Below are 26,264 nucleotides of genomic sequence, written 5' to 3' on the forward strand. Positions count from 1 at the left end.
AACTTTAACATTGGCCATAACTTTTTCACTATTGAAGATAGCAACTTGATATTTGGCATGCATGTGTATCTCATGGAGCTGAACATTTTGAATGGTGAAAGGTGAAGGTGAAGGTCATCCTTCAAGGTCAAATGTCAAATATATGGCAACTGTCCGTCAAAAACCTTTAGCATTGGCCATAACTTTTTCAATATTGAAGATAGCAACTTGATATTTGGCATGCACGTGTATCTCATGAAGCTGCACATTTTGAGTGGATGAAGTTCAAGGCCAAGGACATCCTTCAAGGTCGAAGGTCAAAAAAATAATAATTTCAAAGCGGCGTTCTCATGAAGCTGCACATTTTGAGTGGTGGAAGTTCAAGGTCAAGGTCATCCTTCAAGGTCAAAGGTAAAAAAATAATAATTTCAAAGCGGTGTTATCATGAAGCTGCACATTTTGAGTGGTGGAAGTTCAAGGTCAAGGTCATCCTTCAAGGTCAAGGTCATCCTTCAATGTCAAAGGTCAAAAACAAAAATTCAAAGCGGCGTTCTCGTGAAGCTGCACATTTTGAGTGGTGGAAGTTCAAGGTCAAGGTCATCCTTCAAGGTCAAAGGTAAAATAAATTATTAAAAAAATTCCAAGCAGCGCAATAGGGGGCAATGTGTTTCTGACGAACACATCTCTTGTTTTTTTTTAATATTTTCCCAAAAAAATTTTTTTTGTTTGGCTTCAGCCAAGGTCTTGAATGTAAAATCGCGGCTGTCAGAGTTATTTGCCCTTGTCCCGGAGATCCGCCATCTTGGAATGTGGCACCAAGAACTCATGAAGCAGACGAGAATCAACGTCCAGATACAGGAAGTCAATCCGATCTTTGACGCCGTACACTTCCGGGAAAGCTAGAAAAAGTTGTCTATCTGATTGGGTACAATTTGATTTTCATTGGTGGAGATTTAGAAAAAAGAAATCATCTTGTTGGACAATTTTATATCAATACCAGTATTGTTCAATTTAGGGCAAGATAAAAATGTAATCTTTCTGATTAAAAAAATAATTGTGATTTTTATTGGTTCAGAGTAATATATACGAGAAATAATGTAGTATGACAGTATAATATCTATGCCAACACCATTCGTTTCAAGGAAAGTTAAAATGTTACACCTCTGATTGGACATTATTTAATTTATTTTCATTAGTAGATCGAGAGTAACACACAGAAAACAGCAGGTTGTAAAAAGTTCTATCATAGCTGTCTTATTCTGGTAAAGTGAAGAAAATTGATCACTTTTGATCAAAGGTGTGTTTTCAAACTAATTTTGGAATCTAGTGCTTGGTTGATAAAATTTAGATTGAAAAGGGCGTAAATGAAGTATTGAGGGAAATTTACTTATAACTTAAAAATATTTTTTAATAAGGGACATTTTAAATGATAACATCAGACCAATAAGTAAATATATTTAATAAGAATAGTTAAAAAAAAGTTTTCAATAAATTATCTTGAAATATGTAAATCAAAAAAACATTTTACATATTTCCAAATTTTTATATGAAGGGACAGAATTGTGAATCAATTGTTGAATATTGAGGTATGAAGGGGAAAAATTAAATTTAACCACAAGACACAATCTTTAGCACAACATATTTTCAGGCCTCTATTTAGTTAGCCAAGTGTCATGTTTACAGTTTTCAAAATATGTTTAAGGAAATTTCTATAAAATTGTGGATAAATGTTTCAGATGTAAATGTGTTAGTGTGATTTAGTTGTCATATTATTTCATTTTTATTGCTTTCATACCCAGAGATTAGCTTAGCATGCTCTTTAACCCTCTTCACCCTCAGAAGCAAAGTGACAAAGGCTATGTGCAAACAGCATAAAACTAGAAACTCGCAGTCTGTTCAGATTTTATGCTGTTTGCTGCTCATCAGTATCTAAGGGTTGGAAAAGGGGCCTTTAAAACTTTAATCTAGTAAGAAAGGTATTTAATTAAATTTAACATTCTAAGGAACTACATATTCATCACAATATATAATAATACATTATCTAAGTGGGAGTCAGGGTTAAAAATAGTTAACATTTCATTGTGACATATGATTACTGTTTACATCTCTTGCATTTTATTCAGTTCCATATTACTTAAGTCATTCAAAATATATTCCAAAAGAAATGTAACATTCCATTTGATCAGACTGTGATATTGCATGGTGATGTTTTTTTAATACAATAATTTTGTGTAGCTCATAATTTTTTCATATTTACATTTAGACTGGTTTTGTCTTGGCAAGAACAACATATTATTTTATTCTATCTACTTTATTTTCCATTTTAAATTATTATATATAAATATTATAACTTTTAATGGATTTTGTAAGTTGAATAATGAAACATAAATTTTCTATATTTTAGTGAGTTGGTTATGTGTATGTTTTTGTTTGGTTTTTAATAAGAATTTGTTATGTGATTGAAGAAAACTGGATATTTAGAATCATTGAGGCTTTTGTATTGAATTCGTTATTGTTATGTTGTCTGTTAGTATATTTGTTATGGTTTGCAAAGCGCTGCTGATTTTAAATTGCAATGTTACATGTGGTTTGCTGTCCAACATGGATTTTTGTTAACAAATAGAGAACTATTCCTTAAGTAGCAAACCAATCCAAATTTAATAACAAATTAAAAATACTTTTTACAATTTTTGCATATCATGTCAATATTTTATTGGTTATTTAATTGACCTCGTTTGTTCCATGTCCAGCATTCATTGTAATATTGCATGTTTATGTACATATTATATACCGGTATATTAAAACGTCCTTGTTAGTTAGTTTAACTTGTTAGTTATGAGCTAATTTGCTAGAAACATTGTGATACGTGAAGCTTTCCATGTGATAATGTGTGATAATTTAACAATATGTGATAAGTGTGCTTCTTTCTTAATTGATAAAGTGTTGAATATGTTATTGTGGTTTTATATAAAAATTGACTGACTGGATTTATTGACTTATTATTTTGTATTTGTTATTGAGTTTATTTTTTATTTTTTTTACAAATTGGGGTAGCGGCTACAGATTGACTTAACAAATTGTACTGATAGTGGGGTCACATTTTGAATACCTTATGAATTTTTGGTATATGAAGTGAAAAAATAGTACACTTACTATTTTCTCTAATAAAATTAACATTATTTAATTACTATAACATCATCAAACACTGTATTGTAAACAGGTCGCTGATATCTTACTCAGATATGTTTGATTGAAGTCTGTTTTTGAAATGTGCTTGGATGCTTTTTGTGCTCTTCTATCTTTTATTTCTCCCAGCACACATATGTATGTGAAATAGTGCTAAACTGAACACCCAGATATGTAGAAATCATTATTATGTGTTGTATATGTTTTGTTTCATGCAGCATTGTTGATGTCGATAGAAACTGTTATGTTTTTAAACATGTGTTATTTGTATGCATATAATGTGGTGTCATTCAAATGTTTTCCCAACTTTTGATGGAAGGGATTTAGTCATCAAAATGGAATCGCTCATAAATGGCCCTAATGTGAAAACAACATTTTATAAATGTACCCAGAAAACAAAAGTATTTATAATACATTAAATCGAGAAATGTATTATTTACATGATAGACTTCGTATCTTATAAAAAAAAGAACTATCTAAAGTTTTTGACTTCACAACAGGTATTCATATTTATATTTAAAGTACTTTTGTTCATGTACAAACAAATTATTATTATAATGTTTAAAGTACTTTTGGTGATGTACAAACAAATTATTATTATAATGTTTTTCATTAATATTAATTTTAAACATTAACCAACTGAATTTGTTACACAGACAATTCTATATATTTGTGATATGATTTGTTTATTCAATATTTTGTCATCTAATAATCATATTTATACATGTTAACACTTTGTGCATTTTGTCTGTCACATTATGTACATATGACTTTCATTACATATATTGGTCTACAAAATAGATCATAAACATTTGTGTTACATACAATCGTTTAATTTTGAGATTTTTTAAATGTATTTATGTTATGTAATAATCCTGAGGTATGATAAATACTGTTCCTGTTTTTGTTATTAGCCATGTAAGTTAACACTTATATGATTGAAAAGACCCCTCACATTTTCCTTACAAGTCCAGGAAAATCTACTCCATCACCTAATCCATTTCAAGTGTGTACAACATTGGCTTCTTTGCTCATGTATAAACAATCAAATATTGAAATTTGGAAAACTTTTTCACATTAAAATTGTTTTGTCTTAACACTTGAGATTGTTAATAAAAAGGATTTTCTTATTAACCAACTTGCTAAATTTGTTTAGTTCAGCCAAACTTAATCTGACTGTGACCTTTTCAAACAGTGAACAATTATTATATTTTTGTTAGAGTATGTATTTGCTTTTTTGCAGAATGCAAGTAAAGCCTTGTCAAAATCTATAAAAATAATGTTATACTTAACCCTTTCCCTCTCAGAAGCAAAGTGCAAACAGCATAAAACCAGAACAGCCTGCGAGTAACTTGCAGTCTGATCAGGTTTTTTGCTGTTTGCTGCTTATCAGTGTTTAAGGGTTAGAAATGTAGCCTTTACAAGTTGAATCTAAGAAAGGTATTTAATTAAATTTAACTGTCTAAGGAACTACACATGCCTAAAAATACATATCTAAGTCTGGGAACATTTAATTAGCACTGGATAACAGTTGATATTACAAAACAAGTACACTGCTTTGCTAATCTGATATGTCCCATGGTCAATCAAAAAGCAAATTACTAAATGGAAACAGGGTTCTTACAATATCCAAAAGGCATAATTTAGAAGTCTAAGCTTTCAATGAAAAGGGAAGGAGAAAGGGGTAATTCCTAAGGGCCAATGTTTGTCATACTTCTCCCCCACCCACTCCCAATGTATAAAATGGTGTTTGGAAAATGCAATGACCACTCCACAATGTGGGGCATGATATATTATATGTTTGTCTTGTCTAAGTGTGGTGTGTCAGTGTTAGTTATTTTCCTAATTTGAAACAATATGTAAATTTACAGTATTGGTAACGCGAAATAACATACATGGATATTAAATCTAACATAGTTAATGAAGTCAAAGGGAAGTCAATATTAAGTTGTGGCGTGTTTTATTCCACGTTGCGTCGAATTGAAATAGAAATAATATGAAGAAATAAAGCCTTCCTTCTCTGAAATTGCTTGAATTATTTAATGCATAATTAAATACCTAATAGCATACAACAACAAAAATGTGTTGCTTTTTTAGTGTGTTAATGACAATATCCACTATATATTGTATGAAATATTGTGAAATAATTTTACCATTTAGGTCTGTGTCTTTGAGGATCATGCACACACTTGGAGTGAATCTGCATAGTTTTGTAATGTTAACAGCTGCAACCTCGACTTTATAGATTCATATATTCGCAAAGAATATCACTCATTACGAGGATTCTGAAATGGTATAGTTTGAAGTAAAATATGTGTTTTTTGGTCAGCTGTACTTGATAATAGAATTGTTCGGGGTTGTGGTGATTAAAATTAAGGAACAGTAACTCCATCTTAGAAAGTAGTCAAACTTTTCACAGTGGTCTTCCCTACTACAACACAATGAAGCCAGAAAGGGAGACCTCTTAGGAGAATTTAAGAAATCTCATGTTCTTTATATTTCATTACCTCCCCTGTGTCAGAAAAAGTATATACTTGGTTTCCATCATTCATTGTTTTTGGTTATCCCATCAACTTGTATGTAGTATTATTATTAGAAAAAGCATTTTTTGTTTTGAGAAAAATAAAAACATTCTTTTGAGAAAAAAGTATGATTTTGTTTAAGAAAAAAAATCTTTTCAGAAATGATATTTGTTGAATAAAATACATACTTTTTTCAGGTTATATAAAAGTATTAAAATGATTTACAAACATAGCTATGTTAGATTTCTAAATGGTATTTATTTACATACAAGTTGGTATAATATACAATTCATTTGTTGTAAATATTAATTATGGTTTCAAATGAGGTGCACGTTTAGCTAGCATAGGTAGCTTATAATTTTAATGCAGTACATTTGTCTCTTCAATTAAAGCAGAAAGCTTTGCTTATACTAATTATTTGTTAATTAATAAACAATATTTTGTTTGAAAATAAATGGATATCTTAGCTTGATTGAAGTTATTTTCACTGTCTTATACTATTGTATCACGAAACATTAATGTTTACATCAATGAATGAACTATTTTAATTGTATGGTCCAAAATGTCTACATGTTTTCAGAAAAATGATTTTATAAATTATATAAACAATAACTCTATTATTATTAAAAACACACTCATGTAGGTTAAATTTGTAGTATTGATTAATATCTTCAGTTTAATTATATACGTTATATCCATCTAATTTTAATATTAATCATGCAAATGTTAGCTGTGTATATATTAAGTTCAATTGATCTCAAGAATAATTATAGTTTATGCTATAATATATATATATATATATATATATATATATATATATATATATATATATATATATTGTCTAACACAGCACTGACTTTAATTTCAAAGTTGCAAGTTATATTCGTTTGCAATATGATCACTAAAATTATCATTTAATATTTGAAGTTTAGAATGTTACCTTAAATATCTTTATAAGGCACTAGTTAGTTGGTACTAAATGTTGTTGAAACATTAATTGTGTTTAAAAAGTTTACTGTAAGTTAATTTTTTTTAATATTTATTGAAACGAGTTTTCACAACATTAACACAAAATACATAAACATATATAATATGTACAATTGGGTTGTCATTATAGCTATGTACAAAATTGTATTTTAAGTGGATAAAAAGGTATCTATGGTTCTTCATATTGGACGATTCAGGAGTCATATTTCGCTCTGTAGTGTTGTTACAAAGTTTAGATTTGTTAAATTCCTGTCAACAAACTTCGTTCAATGTTAGCATATTGAAACATAGTAAATGTTTACACGATTTAGTTGGACTGTGTCCTATGAAATACCGACTGACATGTATGTACTGTTGATAGATGCTAGTCAAACTGTGTTTGAAAGGATATTGTAATAAAAAAGAAAAAAATGTTCAACTTGCGTTTGCTATTTCCTTCAGTATAAAATAAAAAAAAATATGATTAATGTAATACATCACGGATTGTTGTCATCAATTGTAGAATTGCAGTTGGTGCATTGATATTCTTGTAGCTCTTTATATGTGTAAACCAGCTTAAAAAGGCAAGCAGCCTCGTATTCTAATCAAAATCCACGGTCAACACTGCACCGCTTCGTAGTATTATGTACCTAATAGCAAGGTAATATCAGTGTCATCCATGCCTGAGAATGCGTGTGTATGTGCGTGTGTTTCGAATTTCATGAGGTCCTTCCGCGCCTGAGGATGAATTCTGTGAGGACCCGGAGTGTGTCCCAGCAATCCAGCCCAATTAAATGACTAGACGCACGAAAATTAAGACGAATTTTAAATTATAGCTGCAATTTCAAATTAAATTTAAGATATGAAATTCAAAATGCGACGTAAACGCCATATACCAGTGTATTAGGTCTATCGGCCGATAAGTTCTCTTTTATTTTATTAACGATCATTGTCCACAACAAAATCAAATTAAAATGAAGGCGGTATATCTTTTTTAAAAGATATTTTTTGCTGAATATTCGTCGTATCAGAATACGCTTGCTCTCGGCGGAATCGATTAGGTTTGAACCCATTATATGGTAAATGCTTAGTAAATGTCAATCAAAATGTATGTAAGCAACTCTAGGTTCCTCGTTGAACAATTTATGGACCTTTATCGCCTTATTTCAAATGGTCAGTTGTATATAACGTTAATTTTAAGACTTTTACTTTAAAAAATATCATTTCTAATATACAAAACAGAGTCGCTATTTCGAAATCAATTTGCAAATATCACAAATATTGGGATGTGGCTCAGTGGTACAGCGCGCGCATCTCTAGTGAGTAAAGGAATGGACACAGTAAGTGAAGGTGAAAATTCTTGAAACCATCCTTAATTGGAGTCGCAGCAGCAAACTTGGAAGTTTGTATTTTTGTATCATCTTGTTTTGAAATCAAAGATTAATGAGCCGGTCTCTGGGAAAACCAGTCTAAATGCATGCGCCTAAAGGATTGTGCAAGATGAGCCTTTGCAGTTTACACAGGCTGATCTGGTACAACACTTTCTGCTTTTATGGAATTTTTATGTCCCCCAGTCTATACTCTTCACTATTGAAACCATCAATTTCATATTTGGCATGCATGTGTATCTCGGTAAATTGTGTATCTCATTGAGCTGCACATTTTGAGTGGTGAAAGGTCAAGGTCATCCTTCAAGGTAAAATATATGGGTCAAACTCGCTCAAAAGGGGACATAGTGTTTCACAAACACATCTTGTTCTTTTAAAGAAAGCCTCATCTAAATTTAAATCCAGTTTAGGCCTAAATTATTTCCCAGATTTGCCTGTGCAGTCTGAAAAAGCTTATCTGGGACGATATTTTACACAAATGCATAGAGACCGGTTTTCTAAGAGACCGACAAAAGTTTATTTTATAGGGCTCAGCCTTGTCTTGAGGTTTATGTTTTTTTATTTTTTTTCATCACATTCCGTCTCAGAAATGAACTTAGAAAAATGATGAAATTTAAAACATCAATTGAAGTCGCAAAGTTTTGCTGTGCATTTTTGCTATTAAACAATACTGACATAGGAGCTAGTTTGCAGTTATAAAGTTAAAATACCTTATGCTTGTCTTATTTGACAATGGACTTTGTTGTAGATTTCTGTTAATGCCTAGAGCTTCCACATACTTTTTATTCTTTGTTATTTCAGGAAACTGAGGGGTCCGGCTGGGGAGATGATGATTGGTGAATGCCAGATCATGGGTCGTCCCCATAGCAACTGGACATAGCAACAGGGTCTCATTAGCAACCATGAATGTTTGTGTTTGTTTGTGTCATATTAACTGCAAATTTGGATCATACAAAGAAAACCAGCATTACATTTGCTTTTCTGCAAAATCATGTGCGTTTGTAGTCTTTTTAAAATTCCATGAACTTTTTCTAGGGCAGGCATTCTTAACCCAAAATGAAATTGTCATGTGTAATGCTTTTAATCAAACAAGGTTCTTTGTTGGAACCAGTATCTCCACCTTGGTAAGTTTTGGTTTATGCATGCAACGAATATGAAAGATTGAAATAATCAGAAAATTTGAATAATTATCCAGAATTATATTGGGATTTTATTAAGGTTCGAATTCGCTCTTGACCTTAGGCTACCAACTTGTCTTTCACAGAGACTTAAAACTGAGCCGAAGTGTATTAGATGCTTCACACCTTTTACACGAGACTCTCAACTGAGCGACAGTGCATAACACAATAGCAAAACCTTAAAACAGACATTTAAATAAACAACTTCTTGAACTTTATTACGAGATTTATTTATTAAAACCTTTTTAACTTCACATTTAACTTACTGAGAAAGCAAAGAAAAAGAGTATTAATTGTGATCAAAAACAATATGTGTAACGCAATCAGCATCCATGGAAAAGGTACACATGCCGCTAATTATAATCAAAGTACTGACAGTACTGGTGTCGTGACGATGCTTTTGAAGAGTATGTTTATAAAAGCATCAATTTAAGTTTATCTACATCAACACAATTGTATAATTTTTAATGCTCGTCATTTTATCCGTATCCTTAATTAAATATTTGGCATATCTGCTTCTTAGTAAAACTTTATTAAGAACAAGAGGCATATTTCTGCAAATATCTTTAAAATTATGCCCCCAAAAAATTGGGTACGAAAACAAATTTGGATACGACAAAAAATTGGTAACTAAAAAATATTTGGCTGCGAAAAAAATGGATACGAAAAAAATGGGTACGAAAATATTTGGGTACGATTTTTTTTATTAGGAAAGATACCTGTAAGGATACCGGGGTACCCAAAAGTATCATTTGAAAATCGGTGTACGGTGAAGTATACTTCAAAGTACCCGGGGTACGGGGAAGTAGTACCCATGCATGGGGAATTACCTATTCAGCTCCACTTCCAGTTCAATGACTTCGAACAATGTTGAAAATGGCACTATTCCACTATCAAACGGTACCACATACAAGTAAAGTTCTCTACTTTGCACAATTAACATCGAATTCCACTGTTTTTATCGAGCTTCCTAATGATTTAAACATTTTCTTCGGCATTTGCCAATTGTTGTTGTTATTTCCCATATTTCAATGATAATCAGCAAGGTATGCCGATTATTTGTTTTTTGGCTAACTCAATCCGAGGTATGCCGATTAAGAAGATTTAGCTTACTCAATTGGCTTGGTCTTTTAGGTAGGTCGCCATTGTGAAATTTGTTTTCATGGTATTACTTAGACGATCTGCTGAAGCAGCATCGTCAACACGAGTGCCAAATTGTCACGAGATACGCCCGTTCGAATGCTCAATGCTTGAAATGCCCTAAGTGACCTAGTTTTTAACCCGAAATGACCCATATTGAAACATGAACTAGATATTGTCAAGATACAACTAGTGACCAAGTTTGGTGAAGATCGGATGGAAACTATTTGAATTAGAGAGCGGACACTGCTGTGGACGCCGCCGGCCCGCTAAGGGTGAAACTATAATATGTCCCGTTTTGAAAAAAACGGGCGTATAAAAATGACATTTAAAGATACCAGTATATTGGTAAAACATGTAAACGATGATGGCACTCTTTCGTTTGAGCTCAATGTCTTTACCTTCAAAATATGGTCAGTTCACTGTTACAGTGTTTAACTAAATTAAATTTCACAACGGGATCCATAGTTAAAGATTTTTTTCACGTGGAATACACTCCGCCAGTGCATAAATCAGATAGCAACAATCGGATTAAAAATGAAGTTTATTAGACATATTTATTTACTTGAATACACCAGAACTGGATTGGAATACAAGTTATTATGTAACAGAATCTAAATCCATCTTTAAAATTGAAATTCTGTGAAGAAAAAGAGTGTTTCGCCTCATCACCATCACCTTCAACACCACCATCGTCATTATCACCACCACAATCTCATCATCATAAGTGTCGTTGTCATCATCACCTGCAACAACAGCAACTTCATCGCTGTCATCTTATTCGTTATTTTTGTCATATCATTTGCACATTCGTCATCATCATTTACAATTATTATAATTCTCATCTTCACATTATCATCAAAATCATCATATTCACCATCGTCAGAAATAATAACAACATTCAAAACAATTAAGCAGGAATCATTACATTTGCATCATATTATGATATAGATTCGAATTACAACAATAAGAAATGGCATTAAATTACCAAAGAGACATATGGTATTAATTGAGGAATGTTAAGTCTTTTCCTCGCCACAAGAATTAAATATAACTGACAATATTTGTAATTATTCAAGCATGCAAGCAACTTAAATGAGTAATGACTACTGTTTCTATAATCTTTATCTTTCATATAGAATGATGAAAATATCTGAAACATGGTATGAATGAAATGAAAAAACAATGAGATTATAATGAGCAATACAATATGCAGATAGTCATATAGTGACAGTCCTCTACAAAATTATTTTGTACATACATAACGCTGTTCTAGAAATGTATAACAAACGTGTTAACATTATAGTGGGGTCATGTAGTCGCATGTATTACTTTACTTACGCATGGCTGTATTTCTAACATGGTTGATTTGAAGTCGCATTCAATATACACTTAATTTTGTTGTTTGTTCATAATATGTCTGAAATTATTTACACATAATAAAACAATGTTCGGGAAATATATATGAAAGAGGGATGATCCAGAAATAAATATACTGTTTTATATGTTTTCGTTGTAAATATATTTTATTGAATAAAGATTATATCAATATCTTTTTAGAATATGTTTAATTAAAAAGATTGTGGAATATAAATGTAATGCGACTCATCAACACGATTTCATTACCATGGCAGTGGCTAAACAAAGCATGCCATATATTTCCATTATAACAAGTATGAAAAAAAAATATAACAAATACTTCTAATATCTTCTTGAAATTACAAATTGTTATAGGAGAACTACATCATAAATAACATCACTGACGGACAGACGCCAATTCTATCCTTTTGACGGGGGATTAAAATCTCCATAATAACAAGGGCTGTTTGTAACACATGCATGCCCCCCCCCATATGGGGGCTCAGTTGTAGTGACAGCCACTTTGTAAATATGTTTTTTTGCCACTGTGACCTTGACCTTTGACCTAGTGACCTGAAAATCAATAGGGTTCATCTGCCAGTCATGATCAATGCACCTATGAAGTTTCATGATCCTAGGCATAAGCGTTCTTGAGTTATCATCCGGAAACCATTTTACTATTTCGGGTCATCGTGACCTTGACCTTTGACCTAGTGACCTGAAAATCAATAGGGGTCATCTGCCAGTCATGATCAAACTACCTATCAAGTTTCATGATCCTAGGCATAAGCGTTCTTGAGTTATCATCCGGAAACCATTTTACTATTTCGGGTCACCGTGACCATGAACTTTGACCTAGTGACCTCAAAATCTATAGGGGTCATCTGCGAGTCATGGTCAATCTACCTATCAAGTTTCATGATCCTAGGCATAAGCGTTCTTGAGTTATCATCCGGAAACCATTTTACTATTTCGGGTCACCGTGACCTTGACCTTTGACCAAGTGACCTGCAACTCAATAGGGGTCATCTGCGAGTCATGATCAATCTACCTATCAAGTTTCATTATCCTACGCATAAGCATTCTTGAATTATCATCCGGAAACCATTTTACTATTTCGGGTCAGAGTGACCTTGACCTTTGACCTAGTGACCTCAAAATCAATAGGGGTCATCTGCGAGTCATGATCAATGTACCTATGAACTTTCATGATCCTAGGCCTAAGCGTTCTTGAGTTATCATCCGGAAACCACCTGGTGAACGGACCGACCGACAGACCGACCGACATGTGCAAAGCAATATACACCCTCTTCTTCGAAGGGGGGCATAAAAATAGTAGCAGTAGTAGTAGAAGTGGTAGTAGTAGTAGTAGTAGTAGTAGTAGTAGTAGTAGTAGTAGTAGTAGTAGTAGTAGTAGTAGTAGTAGTAGTAGAGTAGTAGTAGAAGTAGTAGTAGTAGTAGTAGTAGTAGTAGTAGCAGCAGTAGTAGCAGTAGTAGTAGTTGTAGTAGTAGAAGTAGTAGTAGAAGTAGTAGTAGAGTAGTAGTAGCAGCAGCAGCAGCAGCAGTAGTAGTAGTAGTAGTAGTAGTAGTATGCATTACAAAAATGTTGTTAGCCTTACATTTGGTAAAATTTAATTATATTACAAGGGAGGCAAATCTGTAACAATAAATTTAAACTTATTGCATTTGTTTCCCCTGTAGTGTATTACCTCCCCTGTCCTGCTTATATTTATATTAATCAACACAATTAAACATTAACACAATATTTAATATACAAAATATACAATAAATCTCATTTTCTGAATATATTTTTACTGATCCACTGTATTTTACTTAAAGGATGATGTTTCATTGGACTGATAATTATAGATTTAGGATTACATACCTGTTGCTTCAGTAATATTGTTCAGAGTGTGCCCTGTTGGCCGCGTATGCATTCTTGAATGATCATTCAAAAACCATTTTACTATTTCGAGTAACCGTGACCTTGACCTTTGACCTACTGACCCCAAAATCAATATGGGTCATCTGCGAGTCATGATCAATGTACCTATGAAGTTTCATGATCCTAGGCCCAAGCGTTCTTGAGTTATCATCCGGAAACCACCTGGTGGACGGACGTACCGACACCTGGTGGACGTACCGACCTACCGACATGAGCAAAGCAATATACCCCCTCTTCTTCGAAGGGGGGCATTAAAAGAGAACATAAAATGCACGCCTAAAAGTGCTTACAAAACAAGCGACGAAAACATCACTGAACCTTAATTGACGTGCTCCGGATTGCCAGTGGTGACTTATTTTAATCGTCTGTCACCTCTAGATGATAAATGGAAAAGGAGTAAAACTTTTCGTTAATTTAAGGTATTTACACTTACATATATGTTCATTAGTTTTTGTATTAAATAAATTACTGAGCATAAAGGATGAAGTTTTCATATTTCCTGATGATCCATCGTATATAGTCTTGTAGTCGCATGTATTACTTCATTTGGTCAAGTCTGGATTTTAAACACAGTTAATCTGAATTGGCATTGATATGCGACCAAGGCCGTCAATTGATTCATGATATACTGAATGAGCTTTGCCCCCATCAACATCATCATCATCATCATCATCATCATCATCATCATCATCATCATCATCATCATCATCATCATCATCATCATCATCATCATCAACCCCAACACTGTCACGTACAGACCAGGTCTTAGTGCTAAGTGCAAATTCATGTATTTGAAATCGTTTCACTTTAACATTCTCCAGTGCTTCAAGATTCTGTTTGATGGACATATATTCATCTGGTGGAATCTTCTTGGACAAGTACTTACCTCTTTTATCAATACAAACAAATTCCAATCTACACTCAACTGATTGAGTCCATGTCAACAGTTTGTTCACAAGGTCACGGAGTTGTGAAGGAAGCAATGAATAAAAAGAGCCTATCAAATGCTTCAATGACGGGGGCAGCTGCAGGTCGATATATTCAGGTAAACTAACTCTAAGCGTTTCTAGCTGGGAGAGGGATTCTAGTGACTGTGACATATGAGGTTCACGATTCCAGGATGCAACATATGCAACATATGAAGGTAGAGACATAACCCTTAAACTCAGATTCTTGACATCCAGACCATGCAGAGTCTCCCATAGACAGTTTTGCCCGATTAAGTATCTCACTTTGATTGCACATGTTTTGTTTAAATCCGTTTCTATTTTTAAGTCTATATGTTCTATGTGACTGCCTAGCAGCCTACCCTTTACCTCATGATCAAGTGGAGTTATCATACAATCTTCCAGAGTACACATCACCCTATGATCAAGTGTCAGCAGCGTTCTGAGCAGACTGCGCAGCCAGTTTGAGGAAAATCTGGCATCACGCAAGTCAATGCATGCTATATTGAGCAGTACTGGAGTATAGTCTGCACACTGTACTGAATCTTCACCGTTTAATAGACACCATGTATTGTCAACACTGTTCAAATTAAACCCACATAAGACAATCCTAGTCAGTTTTTGTTTGTTATGAATGAGAGGTCGTTTTGGTAACAATTTCACCTTATTGCTGATTGCTATCGAAAATAAATTTTCAAACAGCGACAAATCCAGTCCGTCATAAGTTGTATGTATTTCAATACATTCAAGACTTTTATAATTATTAACAGAGAGTGGTAATAAAGTTACTCCATCGTGAAGAGTAATTGATTCTAGGTGTTCATGATGCGACAAGTCAAGCGCTCTACATTTACAACCTAACTGCAGATCTTTCAACCTGTTAAGACCCATCAGTGCACTTAGTTGCACTGTTCCATTACACCTGATAGTCATCTGTTCCAGGTTGTGACACCATGACAAATCCAACACCACACAACATGAAGACAAACTGAATTCTACCCAATATTTTCGTGTACGTGTAGAGGGACCAGGATCATCACATGCAGGCAAGGAAACAGGTCCAGATTTCTGACAACCAGTAGACAACGCGTCTTGTGCACATATTGATACCCTAAATCCAATACAATTAATGTGTAAAGATTGTGCACGTAACGTGTTCAGTGCCCAGATGTGAGACAACTCTTCAGCATCATTATCATTGCTGAAGACAAAGTGACTCATATGCAGGTGTATTGGGGTGTTCTTGTTGGCAATAGCCTCCCTGTAGCCGGAAAGGATAAATTTTTGGTAAATGTTCTCTTGGAAGGTCCGGTGATTACAATTGCATTCAAAGCCGTGCTCATTCATCAGTGCAGATAGTTTATTCGCTGCCGAGATGTTCAAGCCACACAGGTAAATGAACATTTGAGATATATCAAGATATGAATTGCTATGGCATTTGAGATAATCGGAAACGACGTCATCCACAGCGTCTGCATTGTTGGCGATATGATAAGCAGTTAAGAATTCCTGAAAAGTTTTGTGGACAAACCTACAAGTCGTATCAGTAGCTTTTTTAGATTTCCTTTTGGTTAATAACCCTGATTTTAGTGCGAACTCTTTTGCAGATGGTAGCAAAAAGTCTGACAATTTGACATCGCTAAAAACTATTGATGTCTCTTTTTCATTTGAAAACAAAAAAGAGAACGCAGCTTCAGCAATGGAATCTATGTGAGCCTTATTTGATTTTAGATATTTTGAACCTTCAAAGTTCTTTACTGGCGGTGGATTCAATTTGTTGAAATAAGACATGTCATGAGTGGCTTTTTTGCAAAAACAGTCAAGTAGGGTAGTGTACAGATCACATAGTGACGATCCGGTGAGACGCTCAGCCGTATCATCTACCCAGGTACAGAGGACAAGTGCCTGCAGCATAGGCGAAGATAATATCGACTTAAGGTTGCGACTCTTGAGGAATATGTTGAATTGCTTCACACTTTCTTTGATATCCATTGATTCATCAAGTAAGCATCGTAGTATTCTTTCACTGAATGCTTCAGTATCGCCTATACCCTCAACTTCTAACAGAATATCTATTTGAGAATTTTTGATACGTTCATCACTTAGTTTCCATGGTCGAGACGTTGTGAGTATGATGCAGTTATCTTTAGGAATTCCTGTCATAGAAGGTAGAGATTCATCACTAGGCCATTCATCTAGACCGTCTTGAAGAACGAGACATATATCATTTTTTATAATTTGAAGACAAAGTTTCTTCGCTTCTTCACGCTCGTCCTCCGTACATATATTATCAATTAGCTGCGTTTTGATCATCTGCATTACATCCTTCTGATGTCTTGAATCTCTCAAAGAGATAAAAAAGAGAAACTTAAATTTCTTTAGGGTTTCAAAGTCAACAAACACTGTTGTCTCTTTTGTAGATTCCGTTGAAGTCAAATGTATGTTACACCACTCATTAACTAACATGAAAGCAAATGTCGATTTGCCACTGCCAGGCTCGCCTTGCAAATATATACGTCTAGATAAATTATCACCACGGTTGAAGCAATCTTTGTACGAAAAAATTTGCTCCTGTTTTGTGCGTCTCCCATCATTCTCTATTTTAATCCTGTGAAGTTTTGGACTGACATAGACATCTTGTACGTGCTTATCGAGACTAGGATTTAAAAAAGACAGAGGCACGTAGCTTACAGTTTCACGGTAATGGTCCACCAGTCTACAGCGAAGATCTGGAATGATAATACATTTTCATAGAAGTACATTACGTGTGAGCATTTCTTCTACTACAAGTCAGATATATGCTCATAGACAAATACATTGTTTATATTCTTTTTATGTAGACTACTAATCAAGGGTATCAACCAACATATTCAAGTATAGCAGGCCAACTGACTGATAAAAGCGAATCGTTTTCTCATATGAACCATCATGAAGGATGTGAAATGAATGAAACATGCACAATCACGTTATTTGCAAATAAACTGTAATCAATAAGGCTACATTGTATCTAAATGTTAGAGGCGCAAATACAATATTCTCATATGAAATGTAATCAATAAAGGTTTACTGAATGACAGAGGCACAACCATGGTATTCTCACATTATTGTAATAAAGGGAAGTATAAGTAATGACAGAGGCGTGATCCTGGTATTTTAATATGATTCATCATCATTAATATAAGCTAGATAGTGCCGAGATAAACACTCTTACCAAGCTTCATCAAGATTGAAGCATAAATGTGGCTCTAGAGTGGTAACAAGTTTTTTCAAAGATTTGACCTTGGTGACCTTGTAGTTTTGACACTAGTAACACAAATCCGAAGACGTCATAAATATTGTCCAAATAAACATTCTTACTTAGTTTTATCGATATTGGATGAGCAAAATTGCCTCAAGAGCTTAATGTTGATGACGCACACCACATCACCAAAACTGTGACTCTTAAGAGTTTTCTAAAGGTTTAACTTTAGCCACATAAGGAAAAAGTGGCAATCCCTGTGGCGGGCATGTTTTGTGATGAACCAGAACCGTTTTTTTTCGAACACAACTAAGACATCTTTGGAACAAATGTTCAGACCAGGTTTCATGAAAAATCGACTATTAAAGTGACTTCAAGTGTTAACCAGCTTTTACTTTAATTCGATCATGTGGCCTTGCTTTTTACCTCAAACGGTCCAGTTTCGAACTCAGCCAAGATATCATTGGGACGAATGGTCTGACCGAATTTCATAATGATTGGTATATACATGTTGCCTCTAAAGTGTTCACAAGGTACAAGTTGACGACGGACGAGGCACGATGAACGATGCACAGTGAACAAGGGACAAAAGCCAATCACAAAAGTTCAATATGAGCGCACTGTTCAGGTGAGTTAACAATGTTACTGGAAGCCATCTTGTTAGAATTGCCCCGTTCCCGCGAGCTTAGTGTTGAACAAACCAGAACTTATTATTGTCGAACTTAGCATTATTCAATATTAATGTTCTGAGCAACATTTAATGATTTGACCAAAAAAAGACTTCTAGCGAATAAACAATTTTTCACAACAGCCATATAAGCAAAACTGTACCGCCCCTTAGCAGCAAGGTTTTTTACCAGACCGGAACCATTGTCGAATTTTGCAGAGATATCATTATCTCACATGTTCTGAGAAAGTTTCATGATGATTTAACAAAAAAATATTATATCAACAGTGTAAACAACTTTCACTAAGTCACAAAAGGAAATATGCCAACCCCATCACAGCCATGTTTACATACGGACCGGAACCATTTTTAAATTCAACAGATATATCAATGGGGCAAATGTTCTGAAAAGTTTCATCAAGCTGGGCATTAAATGTGGTCTTAAGACTGTAAACAAGATATCAATTTAATGACGCGCACCAACAGCCAAAATGTTATCACAAACGCTCACCATGAGCATCTTGTGCCAAGTTAAGCAAAAACATAATTGTCAGGTCTAAGGATACAGTTTACTCACCTTCTACGCGTCTTTCGAAGTCTTCTCCCGCCTTGTCAGCAATTTTCTGTTGTATGCGCCGCTCCATCCTATCTCTAGTGTGGTCTTCTATAAGTTTAACACTGCTTTTTGTCAGTGTGTCTATCTGTGATGTTATTGTTTGTTCAGCTTTCTTAGTCTCATCTCCGATTTTCTGTTCAATAAGCCTAGTACAATATTCTGTCCTGTCATATATTGTCTGAACACTGTCATGCTTCATCTCTTCAATCTGACTTGTGGCCTTATTCATCTTTTCAGTTATTTCATTATCAGCCTGTTGTATTTTGTTTCTTATCTCTTGTTCACCGTCCTTTAATGCTTCCTTTATTTTTTTCAAACCTTCTTCCAGAGATTGTTTTGCCTTTTCCGAGAAGTCTTCCTCAGCGGCATCTTTAACACGCTTAATTGCTTGTTTGAACTCTTGAATCAAATTGCCAAATTCAGTCAGAGGGAGACGGTCATTCTGAAGCTACAATCGAAATGAAAAACAAATGGTATATTATAATAATGGCTTATTTCAAGCAAGTGCAAAACCTGGCTGTTTGTCAAATTAATCTCAATATTATGATGTTCGCTACTTTAAATTGACCACACACAAGGACAAAAAGCTGATTTATTGAATCAATCGCCTAAGTTAACATGCAAGTTTACTACTCTGCAACAAGAAATGTGACGTACACAACAACAAGGGGGCTAAATGCCCCAAGAAGCTCACCTAACACCCCAAGAAACTAAACCAAGTGTTTTTACCAGTGTCACTTAACAACAAAATGTTATTGCCATTCATTTGTTCAATTGTGTTTGTTACAGATAATAACATACATTTAAGAATTAAATATTGGATATGGTTCCAGACAAGAAATTGTATTAAGTGTGATTGTGTGGATTTCAACAAATCTTTGATATATCATTTGCATGCTTGCTCTAAGTTTTGTATGCAATGATTGGTAATCCATATGTTACACAGATTGCATCTTTGAGTCATATAAACATTTTATTAATGGGACAATTATAAAACTATTATAAATATTTCGCCACACTATCTAAAGATCATATTGATCTCATTAAATAACAGCATGTTCTATGCTTCAATCTGTCAATTGTCATCATGTGTTAATATCAAGCATATGCAAAATAAAACTTGTATAAGGTTTACTGACTAACTTACAAGTGTGCATCATGTGTACACATCAATAATAGTCTCACATAATGACTGGTAGTTTTTAAGCATTTACTCGCATAAATATTAAATGAATCAAGTAATCAAATAATGAACTTTACAACTACGAAATTTGTTCAACAATGCCATGAAGAGAAAAGCATACACGTACATCAGTAAGCCTACTGAGGGCTATATTTGCACTCGTATCATGCGCCAGACATACTGGATCTGCCAGCAGCATGGTCAATGCCTGGAAATAGTCTTGAAGTTCAGCATCTGTTGTCTTGCAGTTGGCACTGTGGCGTACATCTCTGCCTATTTGACGGACCTAAATGGAACAGTATGTTTTCAAAAACAACTTATTATTAAACAAGAAACCGTCAGAGATGGGTGATGCCTCCCAAAGTTTTTTTTGTCACAATATTGCACTACATATTCATATATAAGGAAACATCTATCTTAAGGGGCATAACTTTGGACAAAATAATACGATGAATGGTTTAGCAACTTAAAAATTTCAAAGGGCCATAACTCTCTAAATAAATCATCTAACCAAAACCCACTTATAACATGCGCATCTTCTCAAGGTAGTTAAGCGTCCCATAAATCTTCATTGAATTCCAGTCAGTAGTTAGGGAGAAATAGCCCGGACAAGAATTGCACTATATGTACAGTTTATGGAAAATTTCAAAGGGCCTTAACTCTGTGAATAATCATCCGACCAAAACTGGCTGATAATATGCACATCTCCTTTTAGTAGTGAAGCTTCCCATAAAGTTTCATTGAATTCTGGTCATTAGTTGCTGGGAAATAGCTCGGACAAGAATTGCACTTTATGTACAGTTAATAGAAAATTTCAAAGGGCCATAACTCTTTGAAAAATCATCCGACCAGAACCCGCTGATAATATGCACATCTCCACTTGGTAGTGTAGCTTCCCATAAAATTTTATTGAATTCCAGTCATTAGTTGCTGAAAAATAGCCCGGACAAAAATCCGGACGGACACACGCACGCACGGGGGGGGGGCAGACAGACGAAGCGGCGACTATATGCTCCCCCCAAAAATGTAGGGGGAGCATAAAAAGTTAAAAAAATATAAACAAGTGATGTGTTTGTAAAATACTATGCCCCCATTTGAGCGATTTTGATCCATATATTTGACCTTTAACCTTGAAGTATGGCCTTGAATGACCTTTCACCACTCAAAATGTGCAGCTCCGTGAGATACACATGCATGCCAAATATCAAGTTGCTATCTTCAATATTGCAAAAGTTATGACCAAGTCTAAAGTTTTGGGACAGACATACAGACAAATAAAATGACAGACAGGCCAAAAACAATAAACCCACTCTTCTTCTTCGAAGAGGGCATAAAAACAACAATACAATATCACTGAAGAAAATTAGTTGTGCTTGAAACATTTTAAAACTCGTATTCATTACCTTTTCTAACGGACATAGCGGGTCAGGCGGTGGAGGTGATAGCCATGAGGAGGAGAGATAATTCTTGAAATCTGTGCAGTTCAATATTATGTTTATCACCGCATTAAAGTCTGATTCCTGAACCGATGACACATTAGCGTATCCTTGTGGAGGCAGAAAACATTTCGCTATTTCCCACCAGTTTGATTTCCAATCATGTCTTTTAGTGTTTTTCCATGATGGACCACTGAATCGGTGAAGTGATATTATAGCTTTTTCATAACTGCTGCACGTACCAAGTGCTGCGTGGACCTTTTTCATTGTGTTCTCAACAAAGTTAGTCAGTCCTTCCTTTGTCACATTGAGGGCTATGAACGCCTTGAACCAGTTGTTGGTCTCCTTGTCGGCAAATATCTTGGTACCGGTATTGGCAGGCATCGTCACGAGAATGCATACACCGTTAAGATTCAGCAGTTCGTTTGTGCACGACCATAGGGTAGAGGTAATTATGACATGACTTCAGTTTTATTATCAAAACGAATTCTCTGATCGGGTTTCAGTCCGAGTATGTTCTTTTGGTTGCCATCCATTTTCCAGCTACAAGTAAATAAGTATAATTTACAAAACCCATACGTTGCATATACACAGTCATGTCACATCAACATAAAGCTTGTCATTTTATCACAACCAGTATGTGTGTAAAACCACAAAACTACATTAGAAACAAAATGGAATTTATTAAATTTTCGTATTTACATATTTATTCTATTTATAAATGTAATAGCATGATGATGCTTTTGTTAATATCTGTTAGTTATGTTTGTTTGTGTTCTTTTAAACATGCTAACTTTTTTCAACAAAATATGAATTATCATTATGATTCGGAATAATTGTAAAGACAAAATAAAAACGCTGACTCCTCAAGATGTATAAATGATATATTGTATTAATCAGACTGTGCACATGCGACAATATACATGATTCAACTTGTTTTGTTCATACACAGCTTTAGTCTTACTGAACAAAACTACTACAACTACAGAACGGGATTAAAGTCGTTCCGCGAACTACAAAATATATTTAAGTATCCTTAGCCTAATGTGTAAAATTATACCTACACTTTGCTAAACTGAAATCTTCGGAAACATAAATAGGTTTTATTTCAGAATACATAAGGCCTTAAGCCCGTGAGTACACATACATATAATAATCAACAGTGGTAAAAGACATACAAGCATATAAATTACTATTTTACGCAATATAAATTAACAATTTATATGAACGAACAGTTGTTTTACTATGAAACAAAAATCACTGTCAACTGAACATTGTTGCAATGTCATTTTTATTTCACATATGAATCGATCTATGACATTAAATAGGTTCACAATCAGTACATAATACATTTTATAATAATGCTGGTCTGCACACAATTTGAATGCAATACCTTCATATGTGTTCTTTTGTGTTCTTGCACAAAAACATTTTTTTCTGTTTAGCCCCAAATTCAACCCCGAGCTAGGCCTCTATTCAAGCTTACTTTATCTAAAGTTCCATCAAGATTGTTTGATGCAAACTGAAGTTATTGAATGGAACCATTTAATATAGAGCAGGTTACTTTACTTTGTCAAATTCGGAATAATTGAAGGGCCATACTTAAGGCGTGCATCAGGCGATCTGGCTTGAAATAGATTTTGGTCTAGATATAATGCCCATATACATTGTCACACAATTTGCAGATGCTAAGATTACAGCTATTTGAATAAGTGGAAACGGTTAATTTTGCCCTTTTTTAAATTCAATGGCCATAATTCTAAAGTGCTTCATGTGATCTGGCTGGTTATCAAACCTGGTTGAGATATTATGACCACAAAGTTTCATAGTGATAAGATGTAAACTTGTTTTAAACTTTTATCGAACATCACTTTTCTTGAAATAATGACGTCTCCCCTGAGTTAGAGACTGAATTAGGTGGGGACAAAATCTAGGTCAGTAGGTAAAATTTCAGACAAAGCTTATGAACACTCTTGATGCCACATTTACTACCAAATATTTATGAAACTTGCTTAAAATGTGTGTCTCAATCAAAATCAAAAGTACCCGTACCTGCGCACTTGGGAAAAATTTGTGCGAAAAAAAAACCTGAAAATGGGAAAATTTGCATCGTGAAATCTTCAAATTTTGGGGTATTTTTAATAGCTTTATTCTTTAGTTCACAAACCCTTTGAAACCTTTTGTCACATGCCTTTATTGGTGAAATGTTAAGTTTCAGTGCTCATTTCAGACTGACACTCTTAATCGGAGACATTATTCAATAAACAAAGATCCTTACTGATGCACGTCTAGGGCATTGTTTGAAACTGACTCGGATTGGCCATCATCAACAGTTTTAGTTGTCTGAAAGCCATACTTTGACAACGGCATTCATCCATGAGGCTGATGCCTTTGTTTATTTTTATGTAAACATTTGTAGTTGGTATCTGTTAACAACAAAAAAGTAACAATGCCAGTAAACATTTCATAAAGTTTTAATAAATGCATATAATCATTTTTGTTTGAAAAATCTTTATAAATGTGAACTTGACTTCTGTATCTACTTTTTGATAATTGGGTTATTGTCTTATTCTTGCTGAAAAAAAAAACAACAACAGTGAATCAGGTTTATTTGTAAATAAACAGTTTTCTTGTTGTATTTTGCTTCGTTTTTCTATAAATATTTGGCAAATTTTAAGCTACACAAATATACATATCCTTCACTGTGCTCGACTTTGGATATAACGACTTGGTATAAATAAAGCTGACCTTTTTTATGCACCAATATAGTTTCTTTCAAATAATAATGTTTGATGTAAGATTTAATATAAAAGGATTATAAATGATGTCGATGGAGCAGCGGTAGCGGTTGAAAGACTGGTTTTGTTGACTGAACTGTTAGCTTCTTCAGTGGCTATCTTGCACAGACATGTACGATTTTTTTAAATTATCAATAATCATAGCTTTGTAAAAAATGTTGTAGAAAATGGCCCTGTTAAAGAAAAAACAAAATTCATGCAGTTACACTACAAGTTCTTATTATTATTGCGTCAAAAGTCATTATCTACTATGCTTTGTCTTTGACACAGATCAAACAATTTCAAAATTATACATTGTTTAATATTAATTTTTACTACTGTAATAGAGTGTCCCAATATGCCAATTTCAATACACAAGAATGTTTTACATATGCATCATTGTACAGTGACATAGCAATTTATTGATATAATTATCAATAAATCAATTAGCTGTTAACTTAATGTCATCTAAATAATAATAGTATAATATGTGTATCAGATACATTATTATCTGATAGTATTATTATACTATTTTTTTTAATATATTTTTTATATAAAATAACATTAAACAATTATCTTACAACCTCTGAACGTAATAATAGTTAAAGTCAAAATTGGGACCAGGGTCTGTTCAGTGTTCACATGTTTGGTACAGCCCGTTTACTTATATTAGCATACCATGATTGATCTGCTATTGTCTTAATAAATCATTCCCTTCAATGTGTTGCACATTCATAAGCACAAAACCAAAGTAAGATTGTTTTTTGAAGGAATAAATATTATTGAATGGATATACATGTAATAACAAGACTATTGCCAAGCAATAATGTCCTCTACCAGCTCCACCATTGTCAGATTTTTTTTATTTGTTGCCATAGCAACCAGAATTTTTGACGTAGCAACGAAACGAAATGACGTGCATAATGTTCATATTACAATCTGTCCATATTTCAAGTTTCATAAAAAAATGTGAAGAACTTTCAAAATTATCACAGGATCCAGAAAAGTGTGACAGACTGACTGACCGACAGACAGAGCGCAAACCATAAGTCCCCTCATGTGAAACCAGTAGGGGACAGTTATAAGCCTATACTTTTGACTTACTTATAATAATACAATTGGCCACGTACAATGTTCAATCTCGTTTTCCAAACTAGCCCAGACATAAACAACGCGATATGTACATGTCATTGTCAGGAAACAAGCAGAAACTGATCGGAGATTCAGACTCAATGATTGCGTTTTAAATTTCAAACACTGTTTAAGACGCTATGTTCAAAATATCATCTTAAATTATTCACTTTAAATATAAAATCAACATTTAATGCGATACCTTACATTGAACATCAAACTGATCCGACTTGTGTTTTTATCCGGTAATGGTAACTTGACTGTAAGTACGTTTATGTCGTTCAAAACATCTTCAATAATAACTAGCACGATAAGAAAGTAAATGTAAGAGTAATTGTTGTCATTACAATCAACTGTTTCTGTGTGTTAATACGGCTCGATTGGTCATTGTCTGCTTGGGTACTACTTACATGTACCCCGGGTACTCTTAAGTATACTTACATGTACCCCGGGTACGGTAAATATACTTAATCGTACCCGGTCGATATAAGACTGTACCCAAGTATTTCCGCCCCAAATCCGATGTCGTAAAACGCGCTACCGATTATCTTAAATAAAACTTTTCTTTTAAAAAAATCTGCATCAACATGCTTTTTGAGTACGAGT

At 33.9% G+C, this 26,264-nt stretch overlaps 3 protein-coding genes across 5 annotated transcripts in view; 1 reads left to right on the forward strand and 2 right to left on the reverse strand.

Annotated features, from left to right (window-relative positions):
- LOC127872573 (uncharacterized) overlaps positions 1–26,264 on the forward strand; it is a 213,304-nt gene that overhangs the window by 137,202 nt on the left and 49,838 nt on the right. The window lies entirely within an intron of this gene.
- LOC127871328 (uncharacterized) overlaps positions 1–26,264 on the reverse strand; it is a 290,977-nt gene that overhangs the window by 81,497 nt on the left and 183,216 nt on the right. The window contains exon 3 of one of the 3 annotated variants that reach the window (XM_052414136.1): positions 13,914–13,981. The exons of the other annotated variants lie outside the window; for them this stretch is intronic. The gene's annotated coding sequence lies outside the window, so the exon portion shown is untranslated. Of the gene's footprint in view, positions 1–13,913; positions 13,982–26,264 lie in introns of those variants that run through there. 3 annotated transcript variants of the gene reach the window in all.
- LOC127871331 (uncharacterized) overlaps positions 15,872–26,264 on the reverse strand; it is a 205,646-nt gene continuing 195,253 nt past the window's right edge. Inside the window, exon 8 of the mRNA XM_052414139.1 lies at positions 15,872–16,352. The gene's annotated coding sequence lies outside the window, so the exon portion shown is untranslated. The remainder of the gene's footprint in view (positions 16,353–26,264) is intronic.

This window comes from Dreissena polymorpha, chromosome 3, assembly GCF_020536995.1.
Source record: "Dreissena polymorpha isolate Duluth1 chromosome 3, UMN_Dpol_1.0, whole genome shotgun sequence".
NCBI classification, from domain to species: Eukaryota; Metazoa; Mollusca; class Bivalvia; order Myida; family Dreissenidae; genus Dreissena; species Dreissena polymorpha.